The 25,713-nt window shown below is 41.0% G+C and overlaps 1 protein-coding gene across 3 annotated transcripts in view; it reads right to left on the bottom strand.

The window, feature by feature from the left end:
- DIS3L2 (DIS3 like 3'-5' exoribonuclease 2) overlaps positions 1-25,713 on the bottom strand; it is a 185,461-nt gene that overhangs the window by 128,546 nt on the left and 31,202 nt on the right. The window lies entirely within an intron of this gene.

Below are 25,713 nucleotides of genomic sequence, written 5' to 3'. Positions count from 1 at the left end.
AGCACTCCTCAACACACAATTAGGAACAGACTGAAAGAGTACAGACCAGAGAACACTGTGCCTTGCAACCTGTGGAGGAACCAGACCAAGGCAGCTTGGTAAGACACCAAGCTTTACATCTATTTTATGCTTTGGCCTTTTTGTTAAAGGCACTCAATTATTGCTGTTATTTATACAAATCTCCTAATTCAACTCCAGAGAGGAATGAACTCAATTAAAGTAAAAAATCACTTGAGTATTCACTAACTGATAACTCAGAGAAGTAACTCTGACCATTGCTGGAGATTTGTGCCCACTTTAGTGCAGCAATGGCACAGGGGGAGGAAAAAACATGTGTAATCATGTCAAAAAAAATTATGAAGAATCCATGTCCCAGTAGACACCAGATCTGTATGACATCTCTCAAGCCCCTGACAGAGGCAGAAACTGCTCCATCTCAGGACATAATGACCAAGATGGTTGATACTTTGGATACATATGCCTTTACTAGCATGCTTCATGCAACCAACAGTGAGTTGCAAGTACCCTCCTGGCCCTGAAATCTAGATCCAGGGGTTTAGTTTAAAAAGTATTTAAGTTTCACACAAGCTGTGCTACTTCAGTGCAAGATTTAAATCAGCGCAGAACATGAAATAACCTACTAACCATCAAAGTCACAAAGAAACTGGGTGACTGCATTCCTGGCATCCACTCTCTCCGGTTGGTGCTGGTGTTTGCCAGGCAGGGAACTCCCTGGAGATGCTTCTCCAAGGTCCCCAGTCCTCAGCACCACTAACCCAGTATGGGACAGCAGCAACTCATGCCACCAGCAAGGCAAGTGAAGCACCCTTTCAAAAATGCAATTAAAATAATCCAACAAAGCCTTTCTGGTAACATACTGGGTATGAGAGATACAGTCACTAGAAGTAAGTATAAATAGCCTCAACAGGTCCTAACTGAAGAAAATCTTTCCAAGTAAGAAAAACTCGATCCAAAAAATTCCACAATTTATTTTTTTAGTAACTTAAAAGCAAATAGATCAAATCAGATCTGTACAGGGAAGACTTCCACAATTTTACATCCATAGAGTTACAGTTAGGCTTTCAAGCATTACCCATTTCTTTGCCATCTTTTCACAATACATAACAGAAATACAATTTTTTTAATGGGTTGAATTCAAGTCTTAAAAAAAATCTCACATGACATTACTTTGAACTCTTGTTACCTTTTGTGACTCTGCTTTCCATCTTTATTTTCATTGTTTAATATGTATATAATTTGTTACCATAGCAGATTTTGACTCCAACATTAAATTGTGACACAAAAGGGAAAAAAGTTTGGCAGAAGGTGGGAAAGTGGCCGATTATTAAACCTGGCTACATTTGGTACATAAAATACTGACACACAATGGTCTGGGCAAGAACAGTCTATTAGATTAGAGAGCTGACAAGGCTCCACACGCTAGTGGCTCTGCCAGTGTGCCTATCCAAAAAGAAAACCAGTGTCAACAGTAATGTTTGGACCCCACCACGGTCAGATGTGGATGTATTCAGCTCTTGAATTTCAGTTGCACCAGATGTGTGCAAGTGTGCAACTGCAGCAGGAGTTCATTTTCTTCAACCCCTTCATGTTTTGCCTGAATTTCTCTCTCCAAGTGGTTCTTCAGAGCGAGATGAGTTTCAGGCGCTGAATTACAAAGCTTTCTATATGTAACGCAGCAAACATCAAATGTATCTGAATGATAGGAAGTGCTTCTCTACAGATGCAGCACTGAAAAGCTTATGCTTGAAAAGTTTATGTTGCATTAAAGAAGGCAGCAGATACAGATTTCTTTTTAAATGCCATTGCTAAAATTACCATGCTTCCCCCAGGCTAGAGAATACACACTGCTGCTAGCTAGCATATCACTGCCACTACCTAAGCTCCCAGTCACACATTTCCTTAGGGATTTGCAAATGGATTTTTAAGTACAGTTTTACAGAGTCCACAGAATCACGACCTCCATATAACATAGAACAGCAAGATGTCCAGCTGCTGGCAAGCACAGGCAATAGGATTTGTTTTCTTTTCAAGGCCAAGACAGATCATTTAGGCTGACCTCATACATAACAGAGCAGGGAATTTCACCCAAGATTTCTTACATCACACCAAAAATTTAGGGAAGCTGTACATCACAAGACTGGAAAGCTGCATAAGACTTCACAAAATCAGGAGCTCAGTGGATACAATTACTCCATTTAAGATGATGAGAGTTGCTGGCCAACACGAGCTCATCACACAGATTCCAAAGAGCAGGATCCCTCTGTATGTGAGCAGCAGCAAATTTGACTGTGACAAAATAAGCATTTCTTACATGCAGCATCTCAGAAAAGAAGTTATGACACTGCACTCTTCTTTTTCTTGTTATGCTAATCAAAGCTCATACATGACATACGCATACAGCTAGAACACATCAGTACTTAGAGATACAGAATAAATCAAATACACAACTGTTAAGTGTATCATGTAGTCATATGTGCAGTACAAAGCACCATTCTCTGACAGTGCAGCTGACCCTGTAAGGACCCAGAAGGAGGGGATTCCCTCTTCTTGCATATGCATGAAAGGTATGACACTACTACCATGCAAACATCCCAGGACAAATGGTTAAAGCCCCTTAAAGGACCTTAACTTCCTGACCTTGGAAGTCAACTGTCAACTTTATGGCTGCATTATTTTAATATGCCCTTTAATAATAATTTGAAAAAAAATAAGCATTTTGATGAAAGTCAATTGCTCATTTGACTGTCTGGTCCTTAAGACAGTGGCCGAGCATGTTTTCTTCCGACTTTAAACAAACATATGTTTATTGAACAAGCATCAAGTTTCCAACCCACAGTAGTTGGTTTGTAAAGTCATAACTGACTGAACAAAGAATCTTTGATTAAAATCCTATTTCAACCATAAATACAATAAAAAACAGCTAGTGGTCAAGAACATCCTAGCATAGGTATGTAAAGCCTGGACAGCAGCATGATTAGCCTCGCTGCACCCAGCCCAGTCTTGCGCATCTAAAAACACAAGGGTTATCTCTTGAGCTGCAGGCGAAACTGCTTTGTCTGCCAGGAGCAATCTTGTATCTGCACTGTTAGTTCCAAGCTTTTCACAGCCTCTCCACCTAAGCCACACATCCACACATGGACAAAGCCCAAGTGCGTTTACTCTCAGATCCAGCACAGTCTTCATTGCTGCCTCCTCGATAACAAGAGCTAACAACTCACACATTAGTTTACAATTAGTTTACAATCTCGAACTGCTGAACCAGACCAGTGATTTTTAATAATCTGAGCTATCAACCCCCAGGCTTTTTCCAATGAATGCACCAAGCCCCCAAAATGTTTAAGCCTGACAGTAATAGGTTTGCTTTTCTTACTTATTAATCTCTGATCCTTACAAGCAATCCATGAATCCTCACAGATCTGAAGAGAGACGACTGCTGAACTAGACACAGTTGGACAGATGCACCTTGCATGGCTGAAAACTTTCCACATAGGGTCACTGTTTGCAACAGAAGTTTGTGCAGAGACTTCCTTCACAGGAAGCATCTTGCAGGTAAGGAAGTAGGATCATCTTCACCACAGCTGTTTTGGACACAGATTCAGTAAAAATGAAATTCTTCATCTCACTCAAAATGCAAGTATTACAAAGAGATGATATAGCACAGCACCTTTTCTCCATACGTCAGTCAAAACCCAGCTAAATGCCTCAATGAGTAATCACACTCTAAATGTGCAACATCCAAAAGATTTTAGAAGTGGCAAGCCTTTAATTATAACTTTCTTTACTGAGGCAGACAAACAATGCACAGAGGCTCCTCACACTTGTACAGAAAGGTGCAGTAGATTTGTCAGTGAGTGGAAGCTGAAGACAGACTCACAGCAGGCAGGGATCTCACTTTAAGAAGGGAGGACTAAATAGGAGAACAGCTATAAGGGAAATGAGTTCTTCAGCCCAAGCCTACTTTCTGAGGTTTGCAAACCAAGATAAAATGCCTTTCTTCCCAAAAAAAAACGCCACAAGAAACCAAAAACAAAACCAAAACCTTGGTTAAACACAAGTTTTGCTTTAGCTATAGACAAGTTGTTACGCTCAATACTGGGAAAGGGTATAAAGTTTGTTGGAGTCATTTACCCTCTTTGCAGTTGAGCCTTAGTTAAGCAACAAGTTACAGAAACAGCAACAGGTTGAAAGTGGTTATTTCAAAAGTAAGACAGCTGAAAATAGGGACTTTGGACCAACTTACCATCTCACCATTAAAAAGACTGTTGCTACCACAACAGTAACAAACATCACATTTCATACCAATAGTGTGAACACCTGCATTTATAAGTCTCCCAGCTTTTGCCATATTAAACAGTCTTCACTTAAAAGCTGGTTCCCTAATGTTCACTCACGAGGGAGTAGGAACGGAGCCTGGCTAACACGAGGATGCTGTCACTGCTCGTACATACATGCTAGAGCCAAGCTGCCATAAATATTGCAAGGGAGAGCTTTGCTTTTCTGAAAAGAGCAACCAAACAAAGGCTGGCTCACTCTAGTTCCTTCTTGGATAAAGAAAGAATGGCATTTCCAATAAGAGAAAAACCACCTGTCCCAATCACATTTCCTTCTCTTTATAATCCCATGAACACCAAACAGCTCTGGCAAGGATGACAACTCGGTAGAGGTGACCAGTCTGAGCAGAAGCAGCTATGGTGTTACTTTTAAAAATAACAGTAATGTTAGACTGGGTTTTGTTATTGTGGATTAGATTTATTTTTTTTAACAATCTTTTAACTCTAAATCACTGGAAACACTAACAGCCCACAACATGGCTATTTTACACTAGATAGCACGTTATAGTTTACATTCCAGGCATCACATTGGATGCAACAACCATACAAACATCCAAACTAAAATTTCTCCCTCTTGATTAGGAAAAGGCTGCTTGCTCTTCCCCAGTAGGCTCTATTGTTCACAGATGTCACACAGTTTTGTCACAGCATCCTCCTTGTGGATTCAAAAGGGTAAATTATCTGAGTACACAAAGGTTTCTTGGAAACAGCAGCTTTCCAGAGCTCTTCTGACTAGCTCCCACAGCAGTAGGTGAGAAGTGGGAGAGAAACAAATGAAATCCATTGTGTGTGTTTTCAAAACAAAGAACATAGAGACAGATCTGCAAGATGCCCATCAAATCTACTGAATCCCCAAAGCCATCTCCTCTGCAGGTTAGTCTGAGCAGAGAGGATGTAGGATGCTGTTGAGGGCAAAGTGAGATTTTGCTGCAGAGCTAATTCAAGTAATCTAACAGAGCATCCAGGTTTAGTCCAGCCCAAGCAGACAAAGCAGACAGACCTCTATCCAGGCTTGCCAGGCAGCTGTATGAGTAACAATTAACTGCAGAAAACAAACAAACAAACAAACCAACAAAACCTGTACCTCCAAACAGCCACTTTTTCTCACTACTTCATCCTGCTTCCACCAATAATCCTCACTCCTGAACAGCTCACTCATCTGTGCTTCAGGCTGTACTTAAACATCACAGGTTACAGTGTGTCCCCCTCCAAGTCCTGCTCAAGTCCTTCTCCTTCCACCTTGCACAAGTAACCAGAATAACAAGTGGAAAAGCATCAACAGGGAAAATTCTTAAGACTGACCTTTCTGAATCCTAAAGCCAAAACAAGAACTGTCTCCTCACCACATATCTCCACTCCCTATCTGGCCTCCGACTTCTCATTTGCCTCTGAAAGCTCCCTGATCACATTGCCTTGACCCTTGTCCCTCACCTACTGTCTGCTTCCAAACGTGTTGATCAAGACTTCATTAACACTGAGCAGTAGACAGTCGCCTCAGTCCCCATCTCTGCTCAAGTCTACTCCTGCCTTCACTCCCTTCCTGCCACCTCTCTGTGGTCTCCCTGGACTCATCTCTCCCTAGTCTGACTCTTGCACTGCTGCCTGTAGGATACACCAGGACCATGGATCCCTTGGGTTCATTTGATCTGGTTGTCCTAGTAGGATAAATTAAACAGCTCGATCTGTAAGCCCTGCCTTTTTTACCTTCTAACAACTGCAGAGAAGCAAGAAAATAAGTTGTCAGAAGCAGTGGTTCCCTGTTCAACACAGGTACCTCACGTGTCACAGCAGCAGTGGTGTGGATCACACCACTCCAAAATTCCAAAAAGGAGTCATTCTGCAGCCTGCAGAGGAAATATCTGAGCTCACAGTGGACCCCTTGCTGCATGTTGCATTGAAAGCAGAACTGGTAAAGTCTTATAATAGGTCCCTGGTAAGTCTGTACAATCTTTCCAAAGGATTACTTGGGAATAACCTCTGAAAGAGATCTGACTGGCCTTGTGGGGATTCACACTTCAAAACTGCTGTGATATTTAGACATAAGAGTAATGCTGACAAGGAGATATGGGAAAGGGCAGTGGCCCCATGCCCACCTGCAGGGAACAATGTACTATCTCCTTTGTAGATAAGCCAACCTGGTAAGGGCTCCCAACAGCATTACAAATTGCTGTGAATTGTTATAGCCAGATCAACAAACTTGTTTCACACTTTCCACCCCTGCTGCCACCCCCAGGATTTGAACAGCCTCTATTTTTAAAATACCTACTGGGATTGCACTGACCTTCCCACATGCATTCCCCAAAACACAGGAGTCCCTGGAGCAGAAGTGATACAGCAAACATCTTGTGACCCAGCCATGGCTTCCTAACCAGCATTCTATTCTTTTATACAGCTGTGTGTTGTCACATTTAAAGCAGTGATGAATACTTATACATCACCCATCATCTGTACAGCAAATCTCTCTACTTAGAAAAGTTTGACCCCAGGGAAGTGCAAAAGATCTAGTTCAGTATCCAGCATTTAACAACATCCAGGAATCCGCTGTCTCCTACACACTCACAAAATCCGATGAGGCACGCACAGTTCCTCTGTCTCCTATAAGCAAATTCCTTTCATAAAAGAGGCCCTTAAAACTGGCAGCCTCCCTGCTGGACCCCAGTGAAATGTTCCTTGTACCTTGGGCCTTTGTATCGCCTGATCCTCACAAGACCTCCCACTTTGGTGCATCTCATGAGCTGTGTGTTGCACTCCAGGCCACAGCGAACTGGAAACAAGAGTGTAATGCACAGGGCCCAGCTGAGGTTGCCAGAACATATTGGTTTGAAACATCACAGAAAATATTCGGCTCCATATTTTCAACAGTAGCCAGGAAGAAAATGCATGGAACAATTTTGAGAACTGTTTTTCAAAAGTCATTTAAATCAAATTATGCCCCATCCATACTGGCAGCAAAACCCTCTCTACTAACTGGAACTGGCTTTCTTTTTTTCTTTTTTTTTGGTTTAACATATTTTTGTTTAAAACTGTCTCCCAGCCATCTTTTTCTGGTAATGTGGACAGGCACTGCAACACTACAGGAATGGGTGCCAGGACAAAACCTACGACGCACAGTGCCTAGAATAAATCACTCAAGAGGGGTGGATTAGAGGAAGAGAACAACGTAAGGTTACATCTCCAAAGGTATGATTCTCTGAAATCACTGCATTTTCAGCAAACTACTGCAGAAAGACATCCACTTTGTATCTGATCTAAAGAAGCAGATAGGCTTTTGAATTACTTGCAACTTCAAGACAATACCATGAATCAATATATATATTTTAAGATGTAATCATTATACAGTGCTTGCATGTAATCAGAAAAGAATCTACTTGTGCTGAGTAGGTATAATTTGAAAGCTGCAATGCCAAGCAAACCACACCGTTGGCTCACACAAACCCAAAGAATTATCCATTACTGCCTTTTTCTTTTCAAACAATACAAGTATGTATGAAAAACGTATTTCCTGAAAACAGTGATACTCTCGGACGACTTATTCAACATTTCATAAACCAAACAAGCCTGTACCTGCACGTGCCTGTTAGAGGAAAGTGGGTTGACAATGCAAACTAATCGAAAAGTACTGGAAAGACTATCCAAGATATTTGCATACCTGTACCTCCTAAGGCTATGTAAGTCAAAGCTTTGTTCAGAACTGTGTAAAAATTGTTTCCCATATGTCTATGAAAAACTCTTACTTGTTCAGCCCTTTAACTCATCAAGGCAGGAAACAAACAAACTAACCAAGAATTAACATGTTGCAGCTCGTGCCTTAAGCCCCTCATTTGCTTTTTTTATTTCTTTTGATCCAGCTCCGAGTGCCCGTTCCCAGGGGTCTCAGCCCAGGGGATGTTTTGACACACTTCCAAAGCCCAGAATGGCACACCTGAGACAGAGCACACACTGTTCAGGAAGTGCACAGGGGCCAAGAAAAGCAATAGAAATTTCCACAGTTAACTTGGATTACTGATTGCCAATAAGCCTCTTATTATGAATACCCGTAATTGGAAATTGTCATATTACAGAACAATTTATGGAAGTTTTCAGAGTATATATGCCCCAGTGGGAACTTCCTTTGACTGGTGTGTTCAATCAGCCCAGGTCTGCTTATTTATTCACGCAGTGGGAAAAGAGCATCAGGAACCTAACCAAGTCACTGCTGAAGTGTCACCAAGACTCCAACTCTAAGACTGCTTCGAATAGTTCTTAGCTCCTTAGTCTTTCCAGTCATCCATCTTCAGGGCTGCATTCAGTCAGCCAGGCTGCCCTATCTTTATTTTCTGCAGGAACAATCTTGCACTTACATTGTGATCAACTGCTCCCTTGAGGACACGGAAGGCAAAATGCAGCTGTTCAAGGCTGAGTGCATCCTGCTATGCCTGCCTCAATCCCATCAAATGAGCTCAGCAAAATTAGATGTTACTCCTACAGTATCTATCCTGTCACATCAGGGAAACTGGCACCTACATTAATTCCTAAATCAGATTATAACTGCATCAAAATATGGTTTCAACCAAGAAAAACAGCCTCCTCCAATGGCAACATGATGCTACGAAAGTAAACAGCACACAAACAGCCAGAGCTTCCTTTGCAGATACTTGTGTTTTGGTGTGAAGGTAAAGGGATTCCATAACGGGTGCTGGAGACACATGCCAGGAGACTTAAAGACCTCTAGCAGCAGAAGACTGGATGTCAACTTGAACACCACATTTCCTATACAGGAGCCAGAAAGTACAATCTGCCAGAGTGGTTTCTTGATACTAGCAGCTCCATCCTCTAGGAAATGGGTTGAGACATCAACTGACCATTAGGTTAACTGTAATTTGGCATGCTGCACTGATGCCCAGTTCCAGTCATACACACCAAGACCACTGTGAATTCAGTACCTTCTCCATCAGATGGGCACTGAAAAACATGCAGATGTGAGGACTGATGTTTCCAAATACTTTACCTAGGTTGAAAGCATTACTTAACTCTTGGGGGCTTATTAGAAACACTAACATACCAGTTTGCTTTCCACAAACTCTTTTCTCTTCCTTTCTGTCTCCCTTCTTCCCACCCAGGGACTAAGGCTTAACCACATAGGCCGTGTTCAGGGTTTCACAATCGTAGGCGAGACTCTCAGAGCAGGTACTCACATATCCAAAGGGCAGCATTAGCTTATTTACAGCAGCTAGTTGAAATTAAGACAGGATGGAAACCAACGCCTCACAGTTCCAGAAACAAAGCACCACTTTTTTTGTCATTGGAAGAAATCAGATTCTTACTTCCACATGCAAAAGCTAAGAGGCTTCTCACTAATCACAGCAATTACTGAATTCCTATTTAAAGATGACCTGAGACATCATTCTGTTGTATCACACTTGGGAATATCATTAGAACAGCAAAACAGAAGCAAAGAATGACTCCGTAGTTATAACCACAGCTCAGCTACCTCTTCTTAAGTTTCAGGCACTTACTAATAGGAATTTTTGGCAATTTGGTTATTTATGCCTATCCAGAATTAGTTCATACCTTGGCTAAAACATTTAAAACTAGAATTTCAAGTAGCAATTCTGAAATACATAAGAAATTGTCTATTATAACAACAGAAAACTAGATTTTTTATTAAAACTTCTTCTTTGTACTCTCCTCCAGCAGCAAAACTAGTTTAACCAAGAAACTCTCATAACTACCTTTCTGCTGTGATTTTTTCTTGTTATGGAGGTTCATCAATACACACAACAGTAACAGTACCAAAATACTAATCTCTTCCTAGAGGTGAGTCACAAACCTGCAACAACAGAAGACATGCTAGAAAGAAAGGCGTAAGAGCACAGTAATGGGTCTGTCTTCCAGGAATTGAGGTATCTGTCTTTTCCTGCTGAAAGACAAGGTAATGCCCACTCAAGGCACAGGTTCCACACACCATTACCTCTGACAAAAGGCATCCTTGCCAGGACTGTTTTCTGGCTGTGCTCAGTTGTCCCAGTCAGAACCAGGGACACATCATCCTGAGTGCTGCACCAAAAGGTGTACAACATTGTTTATGTTCAACAGAACTTCTAGGAAGTTTTTATTAAAGACAAAACACCAACAGAAGGAAATAGATGAGACCGAGAAGGTTACACACAGATCACCTTTTAAATAAGCCCATCTTCATAGAATTCAAGTAAAATCACTTGAGCTTGCATTTACAACTAAGGGCTCAAGGTAGGAAAGACTTCTTGAAACAGATGGGTGATGCTCAGCATTTTGCTGAGGACATGTGTTGCTGCAGTGTTTTCTCTGTCTAGTGAAAACAATCAGTATCACCAGGTTTCCTCTTGAAATGGTGGCAGGGAAACAACTGCTGGGATTTGCATCACATGGATCTGCTCACATTACTTACTGACGAATCTTATTAAAAAGCAAGCACCTCAAGCAAAATGTACATAGCTCAGTTTGCTTGCATTTACCTTTAGCAACATGATATGCTTCATTAAATTTCGCAGCAGTGTTTATTAAAAGAGTAAAATGCATCAGTATCCTCCACCAGGCTTCTCAGCTTATTTTCATGACGTCAATATTCAGGTTGATTTAATCCAGTGAAAATATACATTGATTAAACATGGTCTCTGAGCAACTCCTACAGCACTGAAAGATGCAGTAAATAGGAAATTTCACCTTTGCAACCAGCAATTTGAAAAGTCTCTCCCTGCAACAAGCACTGGAAAGGACTGGGCACCACTGAGTTCCCTGCTTCTTGATTCCAGGTACCCTCTGGCCTGTTTTTCCTGCCTGGCAATGGATGCTTCTCCACTGAATAGTTAAGCTCAATTGTTATAACTCAATTTAAAATTTAATGCAGGGCAAGGAACTAACACAGGGGGATTTCTGTTGTACTACTTCTCTGCAAGCCGAGTACCACAGGAGATTTCAATGCATAATTTTCCTCTGTAACCTCAACTTACCCAGCAGTCCAGGTTCTCTCCCTCTCTCAAAATTCATTAAAAAACCTTACTCAAGCTGAGATGTTGTATATAAGTTTTCTGCCAAGAACAAAATCTTTATAACTGAGTTTTAAGCTCCTTTAAAAAAAAATCCTAAAATTTATAATGGAAATACTGACAGTGCCCATAATCACAAGCACAGAAACATTATTGCCATAGGTAGTTCATATCCCATCCAAAAAAGAAAAGAAAAGTTGGTCTCACAACCAAATTCCACTTATATTCTGTAACAATGGCCAGTTATGAGATCAGTAAAACAGGTGCAAACTAAAAATACTGGGGAATTAAGTACGGATGATGGCTGCATAAAGCCATCACCTTGGTCATTAAATTCTGATTGAGCAAGAGGGTTTTTTTAGAAAGTCTTGAGTTACTTTCTAACTCATTTCTCCTGGGCAAACTCTTCTAGTGGTCATCACAGGCTAATCTGGCAAACCTCTGAATCATGCTTCCAAATCCTAATAGCTTAGCCATTCCCATAAATTATTAATATATTGATTTATATTCAGTTTTGTCAATTTCATCTCTTGGCTCAGCCCTATGAAGCCCACCTCTATTACATGTCCAGCTCAGACGCTCACACAAAAGCCAACTGTTCCCTGGTGACAGTCTAAAGCTCTGCCCTACAACTTGCCATGAGTTCTCCCCTCTGTCTCAGGATAAACTTGTGTTCTAGCACGGAATGGGTGGCAGCATGCTGCAGCAAACCAAATTTCACAAGCTATGCAAAAGCAGTGAGGAGCTACCTGAGACATTGCCTGGAAGATAATACCGACCAGAAAAATCAGTGTCGGTCTGAACACACTTCTAATTCTCTTAACAAATATGGAGCAAACACCATAATGCAAAGCAGAAACATGAAAAATTATGTGCTTGGCTGTGTTAAAAGGTACAAAGCTGAGCTGCTAACAGGCCACATGAGGAAGCACCACAGTGTCAAGTGTTAACCCCATTCAACACTCAAGCAAAATGAAACTGAGAATGGCAAAATACAGAAGCATGGCTCAAAAACATGTGACTGTGAACTAGCCTTGACACCTGCTTATGTCATTAATAAAATATTTAATATATGAAGAATACTGAGTCTCCAAAAGTGCCTTAACTAGTGCTGAAATGCATTAGTCATCCAACAAGAACTCTCACTTCAACACTGGAAATTACGGAACAAGGAAATCAAATCAACTCTTTACAAGGTAGCCAGCTCAAATGCAAAGTCTGGACTTCGCTGCCTGCAAACATTCATTACTAAAAATTACAGTCCTTTTTACCAGAAAGGAAGGGAGCATCTCCCCCTTGCAGTACATCTGTGCATTTATTGGACCCTGAGCCAACAACTACATTGCTCTTTCAATTCCCTCATTAAACAAACCTGATAAATTCAAAGCCACTCCATACAGATCTGCTGAACTCAAATCTTCATTTGCTCAACATTCCCCTTAGTAAAAGGAATTTTGGGATGACATTTAATAATTTTCCCTACCTGGAGGAAGTGATTTCAATAATATCCACAAAGGTGAACTGCAATACAGTCAATGTGTTAATAATAAATTGGTTAAGCATCTTAAAACAAGAAAGAAAGAAAAAGGCAAATTTGCACCAAGTGAAAAGGCAGGCCTTGCCAGAAAATAAGAAAGTAAATTTGTGCTCATTACTAATATTTATGTGTCATTTAATTAAGCTGTTGCCATAACAACTTCTCTGTCGTGTAACTTAAGAGGTCTTGAGAAGCACACATTTGAAACTCCACAAGTGACAGGACTAAATCTCAGCTCCACTTCATCATGGGGAGGTTTGGAAAGCTGCCTCTGGAAACGGTACCGCTGCCTGCAACTCACCAGTGGAGTTATGTTTATTTAGGAAAAAAAAAAAAAAAAAAGAAAAAAAGAAAAAGCTAGCCCTCTCTTATACAGACTCTTTTAAGATAACAGGATTTTCTTCACAGCTTCAAGTTAGGCACTCAAGTACTTTTGTTATGATTAGTTTTATCAGGTTGAATCCAAATGCTCTGGATTATTAATCAACTCTTCTGACAGGTCTCCAATAACGAAATACACCATGCAGCTAACAATGACTGAGCCATTCATCTTAAGCTGATAAAGGAGGAAGGGCAAGTTCTCAGGTCCTACCCAGGCAGTCCACTGCTTTAGGAAACTTCTTCCATTTGCTTTCTCACCAGCAAAACCAGTGGCTTTGACATGGAAACCTTCCAACTTGCCTGCTCCCATTCTACCCGTAGATGATAGCTGCCACATCTAAGACTATTAGTAACCAAAGCATCTACATTGCCTGGAGAGCTGGGGACATGTGAAAAGTTAATGCCCTCTCAAGAAAACACATTAAGTCCTCTACTTCCTTTTGGCTTAATACCTCCTCAAATTGTCTGCCTCATTCTGAAATGTCTGTTCACCCTTCAAGCTAATCTGCCATTGTACCATGTACAACTCTATGTCTGCCATAACAACATTATCAGAAGAAATCACTTCACACAGCAGTTTGGTCTCAGGCTGCTGGGCATCCAAATTCAAATCCCACTTCTCCATTTGGGAACCCAAAGTCATCACTTCCACCTCCAGTTTAGTTGTGCTGGGTCCTGGCACTGGGGGATGGAGAATGCATAGAGACAAGGTTTCTTCTTAAGGAAGAAATCTTTTACAATGAGGGTGGTGAAACACTGGCACAGGTTGCCCAGAGAGGTGGTAGATGCCCCATCCCAGAAAACATTTAAGGTCAAGTTGGGCAGGGCCCTGAGCAATTTGATTAGTTGAAGATGTCTCACTGCAGGGCTGGTAGATTAGATGACCTTTAAAGATCCCTTCCAACCAGAATTATTCTACAATTCTATGATTTTAAGGTAAATAAAGAAGGTGATGTAGGGGTAGTGTGAAGTGCTGCCCACATCAGTCTACTTGTTCTTTCCCCCAGACTACTGAATAAAGAACTTTATAGCCCTTGGCCCCCCAGTTATACAGCACTAGGAGAAATGACACTGGGAGGTTGGCCATTAGGCACTAGGAGTAACTGCAATTCTTGCTTTAGCAGTTACCACAAGCTGGAGAATTCTTGCTCTGTACCCTGTGAGGTGCCTCTGCACACAAGTTCCTCTTGGTGGCATCAGCAGCTCCACAGGCACTCTGGTGGGGCAGCACAACCCAGAAGCCCCAGCCGCCCCTTCACTGTCCTTTTTGCTACAAGCTGCAGATGATTAAATGGCTCTTACAGTCCCTGATCCAAAACAAATCAAAAGGGATACAAGTCCAAAAATATCAGGTGATAAGCATTTGTTCACAGTGAAACAATTAAACGGAAGGATTTGCCTTGTTAAACATACAAAAGGTTATCAATAACCTACCGGTTCACACCATGTCTTCCAGCTCCAGGGAGGGACTGGTTCCCACTCTGTACCAATGCACCTGTGCTGCCTGCCCCAAGCAGACACAGCCAGTCACCAAAGGCATCCTTCCTCTGAGGAAGATGTTCAACCAAGAAAGGCTTCTGAAGAGCAAAGGCTATCAGCAACAAAAACTTGACTTCAAACCAAGTACATGATCAAACCTGCTTCCTTGTAAAATCTTAACAGGACTCCACCATAATAAAACTAAGCAAGTTGCTCAATCCTTAACTCATAATTTTCTTTCTAATTTGACCACATTGTAAAGTTGTCTTAATGTCCCAGAAGTTATTTTACTGCATTATGCACAGTCCTACGAGTACAATTAAAATGTTCTACCCAAGCACTGCAATATGAATGGTTTTCATAATTTCTTAACAGAACATTGCTTTCTTTGCCCAACACAGTCACATACACCCTCAATTTATCAAACTTAGTCTAGGCTAGTTAAAAATAAAGCTAATACTTCAAACACTGGATGAAAACCAGTTTCACTACTCACACCATTCAACTATACGTCTCTTATTTTATCCTCTCATCATGACTTTATGAGCTGCTCCCACCAAATTCCACTTCAAATGGCACTGAAGAAAGCTGTGAATTTGTAACTGAAAGATGCAGCTTAAACATTTAACAGCATTTGAAACAGACAATTATATAAAACAATGAGCTGGGATCAGCACTGAGATCTGACCTAAAAGTAAAACCAAATGCTGCTATGGTGCTTTGAAATTAAGGGTCAAAGTAAATTAATACACAAATCAGTTTCACTATAGACACTGTTCTCACCTGTATAAATATTTTGCAGTAATTCATATAAAACATGGATATTGCAGCAGAGGTACAGTAAAAACAAGCAGGCTACAGCCCCATTGTACAAGGAGTAGTCGATCTTATTTTTCTTTATGATGAAACACAGAACTTTAAGTTACTCCAGCATATTAGCTGGAAACCTTGCAGGCTACATACAGTTCATACAACTAAGCATTACTTGGGAATTTAAACTGCTCTTGTTCCTTTTGAACAGTCAAAAATTGCCACACAAATACCAACGTACTCTTGACCTCCAGAGGGAGCGGCTCATTCCTGTCTAACACGCCAACAATCACTTAAGATGAAGTTTCCCCATCATTGGCCTAACATGCTCACCTATCACATCAGAACTGTCACATGCACTTGCACAAGGGTATTCACTTCTAATGAATATGAGCTTTTCCAAAGCTACCCCACATGAACTAGGTTTTTCTGCTCTAAACTCACTTATTCTGTATTTACTTCCACGCAGTGAGAATATCAGGAAGACTGTGCTGGAATTTTTTTCACAACTATGCATCAAAGATAATTAACACGGGAAGGAGAGGGGGGAGGTAAGACACGTTGGGGTTTTTTTACTGTAAGGAAAAGGTTACTTATACCTGGCAAAGAAATAAAGCAAGTTTCCCCTGGTATATCTTGAAAAAGAGTGGAGGATTTGCTAAACCCACATTATTTTTCAGTTCAGAGCCGAGGGGATGCGATGCAGGCAGGAAGGTATTTATCCTGGTGCTGTTCTGACTCATGATGGAAAATAAAAAGACTTAAACTCTGAAAGGTGGCAGCAACTAAGCAGGCAGCACCTGTGGCAAATTTAAAATACAATGCTATTATTTTTTAATCACTTTTTAATATCAAAATCCTATGATGTACAGTACATCCAGCCATGGACTCCACTGGAAACATGCTTTACACTAAAAATAATTAATGCCATCTAAATAAGAAGTTGAGTTTCTTGCTAGCCAGGACATAGGAACCATGTCTCTACACCTCCTCACATCTGCAGATGGGAAGAGATTTTCTTCAACAGACACATGGGCATAAAGCCACTCATTAGAGGCAGGTATTTGCTTTCATCCTGGTGTCTCACCTCACCCAAGGGAGATGGATCAACCTATGCCACCAGCTAGAGATGCAGTAAAGGCTGAGGCAAGGTGCAGAATATGACATTTGTTCCACAAGAAGGGTTTGGAGGAAGCCTGCCCAGCCTGCTAAGCAGAGGTGTTGAGGCAAGTCAATGAGGACAAAAGGATCCGGATGTAAAATACTCGAAGGAAGAGTATTTGACAAATACTTTGAGCTTTCTACAGTAATCGATCCTTAGCGGGTGAAACCAGAGTGTTTACTCAAGAGAGGGTGATATGCCAGTGTTGGGAGCTTTATGTCCTAATCCACAAAAGCCCTGCACAGAGTTATGTATATTTTGTTGTCTGTCATTTAGGACAACGCCCTTCCCTTAAGCACTGGTCCTCAGAACGTGTTATACATTGTTAGAGGAGATTAGCTGAACTGCAGATTTTTTTTAATTATTATTATTTTTTCCTTTCACAAAGCACTTAACAAAAATCAGTGCTTGGGAACTGGAGCTCTGAAGCACAGTCTAACAGTTTATTTATGATCATAGCAACTAATTGCTCAAAGACAACCCTGCAGCCCCAGGACCATTCCCATGTCACTGATACTGGCTGCTGCAGTGATAAGTGCTACTTATCCTCAAGAAACAAGCGTTGCAAGTCACTTAAGTGGCTTTGCTGGAGCAGGAGGGTGGACAGATAAATAATCGACCATTGGCTAACTCTGACTTCTTCACTGACAAAAAGACAATGAGGGGGAAAAAAAAAAAAATCAATTTTGACATGTGGCAGTGGGTTTGTTAGCAAAAAGTCTGCCCAAGGTCTCAGTCAGCCCATAGGAAATTACTGTATAGATAGAGACACTGCCCTGACAAGGCCAGCCTTCCCCTCCCAGCCTTTCCTTTACTTGACAGTGAGAGCTGCCACCACACCTAGTCTTTGGGCTCTGTTATATCTTAGCCACTGATAGGAGACACCCCATGGGAAAGCAGGATGGTGGGACTAAAATGATGTCAGGTACCATGAAGAACATTTTCCCTCTTTTGCTTTACAAACTTTTGAACCTTACAAGAGGGGAGCCATCCGGCTTCTAGGCTTTTTTTTCCTGCAAATGAATTTGAACAATGCATATCCTGCCAGGAAATGTTACCATGCATTAGTGATAAAGCCTTACATAAAAAGGTAAATTAAGTTTCCAAGACGTGAATCTGAGCTGATAAACATTACATCCACAGTTCAACAACTGTGCAGAGAAAAAAGAATAAACAGTCTTAGAGAAAGCTTTGGGAATATGGGAGGGGGGTGGAAAACAGGAGGAGCAGATAAAGCAATGCCATGCTGTCTAAACACTGCTCTGACTATGCCTGAAGCACAGCTACCGAACTAAACCAAATTAAACTAATGGCTAGCCAGTAACCTTGGGTATGTTTACATGCTACAATGCAGACCTCAAGAAGTGAGCTCAAGCACCAGGTGGCTTGCCAACACAGCACTCATCCATGGCATTAGACTCTCTGGCTCAGCAAGGTAAATAAACTAGAGGTAGATGAGCCATTTGTTCCCAGTGAGGGGCAGCCGTGGTGGTGACACTGTTCCTGCCAGGTGGCACAACCAGGTGTAGTCCCTGTAAAGAATCACTGGGGATGGTTCTAATAAGGAGATACTGAAAGAAATGAGCAGGGAGGCCATAAGCTGCTGCCTCTCTAACACCAGCAGCCAATTGTACATTTAAGAGACAACCATGAGACAGTGGCTGAATGGAAAGGTATTTGTGAAGCTCCCCAGTTACCCAGCTGCTTCGCCAAGGCTCTGAGCCTGAAGGTCTGGGGGTTGTCCTTAGTTAGAAAGAGACTGTGCTGAAGTGGGCAGGGAGCTGTTCCCAAATTCATAGAGCTGGACAGGCTGTGTGTCCCACAGCATTGTTGCACACAGCTGGGCTCTGCCCAGATTTGTTGTGGATGGGACCCTTTAAAGATGTCTGTCACCAGACAACCTCTCATCTTCACACTCCAGGGGAGAAGAGGTTCAAGTCCAAACCTAAGCCAGACCATCAAAATAGTTGTAGTTACTGCAAGGGGCTACAGCTGCAAACCTGGTGTGCACAGAAAAAAAAAGAAAGAAAGGCAATCAGACATCAAAAGGGATGATAAAACCCTGGAGGAAATACACTTTACTGGAAAAAGTCAAGTAGGGCAAGGAGGTGAGTTACCTGGTCACCATATTAAAGGCTTTTACCAGAACTCACCACCACATTCCCCTGAACAGTCATTAGGTCAGGAAGAAAAAGAAGCTGCTGAGATAACCCTCCCACTTCACACATCTCCTTGGGACTTCCTCCAGACACCAGCAATACAGCAAACAAGCTGCCATGTGGGATTTAAAGAGACCAAAGGAAAAGAAATGCCAGTTTCTATAGAGCTTAAAAATAAAGCAGCTAATGTTCATTCCAACAAACAAGGAAAGAGCAATGAGAACAAGAACAGGGGGGTGCCCTGGCAGCCAGTTAATTAGCTAAAGCTTTACAGTCAAAACTTCGAAGCACCAAGAAGGACTAAGCAGGATATACACCTTTATGCAGGATTTTTTTCAGACAGAACAAGGAATGATGTCTGGGAAATTCTTCACCAGTCACTTTTTGCAACCAAAATACACAAGTGCTAATTACATCATGCCAAGTCTTTATTTTCACACTTTCAAAGCTGCTCAATTAAAAGTACGTGTTTTGGCACTGCTCTCTGTTTTAAAATAATTCCAAGAAAGCTAAAAACAAAGAAATGTTTCAACTCCAGGAGATGATACAGCTGAAGATGGATGAATCATTAGCATACTGGAAACCTAAACAAATCATGAGACAGACAGGCCCTACTTTAACGAAACAGTTATTACCTAACGTGACAGAACACAGAAAACAAAAATAAACTCATACAAACAGTGACAAAGCAAGGAAGCACACCAAAGTGACTGCCTTTTTTGGCAGTGAGTAGAGCAGCAGTCTGTCCTGCAGTATTTTCCTAAAGTCATTAACAACACTTTTTTAAAACCTCCAAGTAGGCTGGGAAAAAACTGGAAAACGGGACCTTGCATCAGTTGTCTTATCAGTGCACACATGCTGAGAAATTATGTCAAGAACAACTACTGAAACAGTGAGGAACCTGCTGGAAAAAATGATCAGAAGAATTTTAATTTCCTCTCAGTGCTTTGGGCAGCACCTCTTAAACAAGAAACTTGATTGAAATAATCACTTGCAATTCTTCAAGATGTTGCGGGAAAAGATTCTGACACAGTTACAGGTTCCAGGGTATTGATTTGTACAGTACTTGGGTGAAGGACAATAGCAAGTAACAAGTAAGATTTCTTATGTTAGCAGTATTAAGAAAATTGCTATTGATGCATATAAACCACTGGTCATCTTCCACTGTGTGTGACAGTGCACTAATATTAGACTCTTTCCCAAGTTCTTGTGATATGTCTAGTAGTTAAGGCATTAGCTTCAGAAATGTGAAGAAAAGAGAATCCCTGCATAGCAAATACTGTCACAAAGTCAGAAGAGGAGGCCTTGGGAGGCCAGGAGATGTACTCCAACTTGCTACACTTTGCCCTGTTTGGAGGAAGGCACAGAACAGTGTTTGGGACAAAGCACAATCATCCCAACCCTTTGAAGCTAGTGGCATACTGATTCAAGACCTAATTATTAGACTGCAGACAACTTATCTTAGATAGTTACAAATTACCTTGTGTCAACAACAAATTTAAGGCATCCCATCCATGATGACAAACATCTTCTGTATCTCCAAAAACCACATGATTATAAATGAGGCCCCACATCTTGCCCCAAATAACCTGTTGTAGAAAAATCCCTGTCACTTTTCCCCCTGCTGCAATTCTTCATTTCCATAAATCACCTCTGTTTTAGACTCCTTGTCCCTGTGATGTACAGCTTTAAGAAAAATAAATATGAGTCAAGGAAATAAGGGAAATGAGTTAATGAGCCAACCTCAGTAGCTCTGACCACATGTAAATACTGCAGCCAATTGTTGTTTCTCTGCCAGCTGATAGCAAGAACAAACATGCAAATAGATATGTAGGGCTTCTTTTTTTCAGAACTTCAGATATGATTCAAAATCATCTCACCCAGGGACTTTAAAGATTAACAGCTTTTCAGTGTCATAGTAACTCTTCATTTTTCCAGCTGTTCAGGTAAATTAGGGATACAATCTCCTTAAAAATAAAAAATAGAATATAACATTCATTGAACAAATTTTAGGCCAGATGGGACCTTTCATCATCAGTACACTTTAAACTTATTCCGAATTATGTGGATCTGAAAGAAACCCAAACTATTGAAAAGCTGGACAGTCTTTCAAAAAAACATTTATAAAAAGTTAAGTGAGTTTAATGTGCATGACATTCCAAAAACCAATCCCATCACAACAACAGGTATCATAACTCTGTCTTACAAGGTGCTGGCTCCAAATACTCATGTGGTATCATCAAATAAGCCTCCAAACTGGCAAAAACCAAACAGTTCTAAGAAATAGTAATTCTACAGGAACCAATAACTAAGTAAAAAATGATAGTGGTTACATAAGTGACTGGATTAAGAATAATCTACTGTGATGTGTGGATATTTACAGAGGACTTGGAAGAACTGAGTTTAAAATAATCACTTCAAAAAAAGTTAGTTGTTAAAGGAAACAATTTGCTGTACTAGATTATATTCATATGACCAAGAAGAAAAAACTGAGCAGCAACAGAGAGCAGGTATTAAATGTTGACTTGACTCCTATTCTAAAGGAAGTTCAGATGCCCCCATGAGCACTTCCATTCAAGATGAGGCTCTTCCACACTAAAATTTAGTGGTATCTCACACAGCCTTAAGCCACCCTCATCATGAGGGGGTTATCTGTTATTATTGCACCAGTGACATAACAACTGGCCATGTGAGATGAATGATTATTTAATGCTTCACTGTTCACCTAAGGGTAACATTTTTATCTTATCCTGCATCTGTGGAGCCAAACCTGATCTGCAGTGTAATTCTGTGCTTAGAGGACAGGATGCAGGCAGTCAGTAAGAAGCTGGCCTTACTACCTAACTTAACAATTTGCCTTCTAATATCACTCTTACTCAGCACATAAGGAGGAAGAACAAAAAGGAGATTAGATTGTTCAGAAAGTCTGTGCCTTTCTTGTGATTTTGTTATTTGGAATCCTAGTTTTGGCTTCCCCATCAGAGACACAGAGGCAGGTATTGACAGGAATGGTCCTTCTCAGGAAGGTAAGAGGTTGCTTGCAACATTCAAAGTGCTGGTATTTCTGCCTCCTTGTTTTACACATGCATGGGGAGGCAAGGGATGAAAGCAGCACTGGTCATGGCAATCTCACATAATCCAGATCATTAGAGTCATTTTACCATTATATACCATAAGAAAGCATGCCAGGTCTTGCTATTAAAACTCACTGTCTTAAGATGTCAGTTGATAGACTTCAAGTGATATTTGACTAGCAATGTGAAATGTGAAAGCAACATCTGCAAGAGGAGCAAATTTAATGCCACAAATGTCTCAGTGGACAACATTTCCCATTTTCATGGCTTTTTTTGCTATCAATCTACTGTATTGCTATTCTATACCCATTTAGTTTGGAGTTAAGCAAGGCCTGGAAAGAGCCATGCCAGCTCACAGCAGAGGTCCACCAGGCCCCAGCAGCATGGAACATGTGGCCAACCAGAGAATGGTAAAAGCATAAAGTAAACAGGTAATAAGGCTTCTCCAGATTCCACCAGTTTGTGGTTTGGGGATTTTCTGAGATGGGGAGGGGACTGTACGCACATGTGTAACCATTAACTTACAGCCCTCACTGTAAAGAGTACAGCACAACAAATTTCAAAAAACCCATCTACTCTTCTTCCCTACAGCATCCATCAACCTTTCAGATTTTCTGGACATCTTCCTAGCTGGCTTCTTAGGCTTCCCATGTTACTCCTGGATATCATGAATTACACCTGAACGCTTTCAGCATGCCAGAACACTTACTATTTCAATAATGACTTCTCCAGAACTTTTTTTTTATTATGAATGTAATGTTTCCAAACAACATTCTTGATTGCTAGACTCAAACAGTATTGCTGTGATAACCCTGTAAGAACCCCATCTCCTCCTGCGTTACTGTTATCCTTACACTGACAGGGAGATTTTGAGAAGAAACTGACTCTCAGAAGAATTTGGTTGAAACAAATCATTATTCAGCAGGGCAAATCCAAAGCTAGCATCCCCTCTGGACAACTAATGGTTCATAGGTTTTCACCAACAGTTGGAGGTGGTGATTTGCCAAGATATGTAGCTCTGTTCAAACTATACATGGTGACATTTGTGATGTCTGCTTGAATCAAATAGTTCCTCTTCTCTGCGTTGATTTGTAATTATGCCAACAACAGTCACAGCTGTGGAAAATGAATTGTGCTTTGTGTCTTCTATACATAAAGTGTTTAAATATTTATCTCTGAAATATGGCTCTAGAAGAGACAGCTCTAAGATCTCCTGCTGCACTGTATTGTGTCTGACACCCTAGTGTTGAACAGAACATGTGCTTTCATGAGCTATAAAGAATTACTGTTTCTATCACTTTCAGACACTTCATTACTAAAACCATTATCCTATTATCCACAAACACACACTATATATACAGGAACAGGTCTACATCCTTGGCTTTGGAGACCATAAAACAAGATCAAAAAAAGAACCAGCTGAATATAGTGCAAAGGAGCATGTTAAGCTGAGGAGGAAGTTATTCATGAAACAACAGCAACAAAAGACAACTTCAGGCACCAATTCCTGAGAAACTGGCAGGTTAATCTGACATTGTTTCATGTACATATATAGCGTATGTTGTTATCGTTTTAACACACCATTGCTGCAAGCAGATACAGAACTGGAGATCTCTCCTGCATTTTATATCAAATAATACAGGGCTGGACCCCAAAATTCCTTTCAGGCAGTCCTGAGCAGCAAGAAGTCCTCATCTGGGTACTATTTTCAGACTAAGACTCTAAAATTTCAGCCATCACATGTGATGCGTGAGACGGTTGTCATGAAAAACATTCCACATTATAAACTACTCCTCTAAAAGCACCAGAGATTGGGCCAGGAATCCAAGCCCCAAATGATATCAAATGACTTATTATGCTATTTCCTTCCACCAAAGAAATTACAGCTTGCAAGAAAACCCAAATCAAATCTCTGAAATTAAACAAATTCTGTCTGACAATTAAGCAGACAGTAAAAGAGCAAGAAGAGGCTGCAAGGAAAGATGGGTTGGGGTTTATCTTTTATCCTAACACGCTGCTTCTCTCCTTGATGAGCCTGAGAAATATTGCTATGATCATCATATCAACATTTTTTTGCCTTCCAGTAATTATGCCACTGTATAATTGAAGCTCCCAAAATTGATGTAGGCATAACTCCATAAAATATAATAAGAACCCATGGGTGGAAGTTGAAGTATTGAAAAATCAGTCAAGAAAGAAAGCACCATTTTTCTTCTTTATCAGAATAATTGACAAGTACTGAGGTAAATCCTCTGTCACTGGCTACCTTTCATCATTATATTCTTCCAGAAGATAAGGGCACAGACTCAAGGAAGCCTCATAGCTTGAAGTAAGAAGGGGACAGTCTAGCTGACTGCAACAATACTCTGACTTCATTTGCTAAGAGTAGGTTAAGTACCTGGAAAAAAAGTCTAAGTCAAATACCTTACTTTGCAAAAGCTAAATATTTGAAAGTTACCATAGCACCTCAATATTCCCAAGATGTAACACAAGAGGACAGGAGAGGAGCTTCTCAGCCTCCAGATGCTGTCACCACAATGCACACCACTCAGCCCTGGCAGGAAGCCGATGGCCACCTTCTCCAAGAGCACAAGATAACAAATTTCAGGGATAAAAAGCCTCTCCCTCAAGCCAGTGGTGCCACACCGAAATTGCTGGCTCTTGATCAAAGCTAATAGTAAGCACAGAAATATGAACTGACAAACTTATCACCAAACAGCAAACAGCTCTCCCAGAGGATGTATGAACAAACAGAGCTTTAAGACCAGACAGAACAAGCACAAAGAGGACCATCCACTCACTTGATGCACATACTGGGAAGGACACGATGTTGAGCAATTTAAGCCTGATAAATTTCCCACCACTGAGCCAGGAAGTGGAGGGCTGGAGGAAGAAAATATTGCTGTCCCTCTCAGGAAGGTATTACAGAAAGCATAACCACAGATCTAGACTATTTCAACATCTCCTTACATTTCACTGCAGCATTTATACCTGTGTGCAAGGTATCACCACTACAGGCTCAGCAGAAAACAGTATATCCCTGGAGAAACTTCTCTCCAGCCTGTGTTTTTATCTTAGGGGCACCTGACCCCCCCCCAAAAAAAAAAAAACAAAACAAACCAACTGACTGGGTACCAGGCAGATCCCAAGTCCAGTAGTTGAACTCGATAGTCTTAAAGGTCTTTTCTAACCCAAACAACTCCATGATTCTAACTTTCTCAACTCTTTGAGAAAATACAGATTTCTCTATCCAAAATCCATAATTTTACCTGTCACAGGTTTTCTCCTTTCCTCCCATTTACACACACAAATTGAACCAAGGTTCCAGCTAAGTCAAGTCCTCCTGTTACTGGGACGTAGCACTGCAACTTTGCACAGAGGTCCATGACATGAATCACCTGCACTGGTCACAGTAAGATCTTCCCCCAGAGTATTCTGAGGCCATCCAGGGTGCTTGAAATTCAAAAGGCACAGACCCACCAGACTGCTGTAACAGCAACTTATACTTTGCAAGACACTGGTTTCCCAGCAAAAAACCCAGCTCAGTTCTCAGTGGAGCACAGACTAATGGGTTGGGAATAGTGAACCATAAAAACAATCAGCACACACATCTCAATCCTAACAAACAAATAGTACAGAGCCTGTAAAGTCTCCTTTGGGAACATCACTTATACCATACATCTGATTTACATTTTTCAAGGAAATAATTGAAGCTGTTCAGCTTATTCCAAAGGCCCAATGGGAAGGAGAAAACC

Source organism: Apus apus, chromosome 8, assembly GCF_020740795.1.
Source record: "Apus apus isolate bApuApu2 chromosome 8, bApuApu2.pri.cur, whole genome shotgun sequence".
NCBI lineage: Eukaryota > Metazoa > Chordata > Aves > Apodiformes > Apodidae > Apus > Apus apus.
This window is presented reverse-complemented; position numbering and strand designations above follow the sequence as displayed.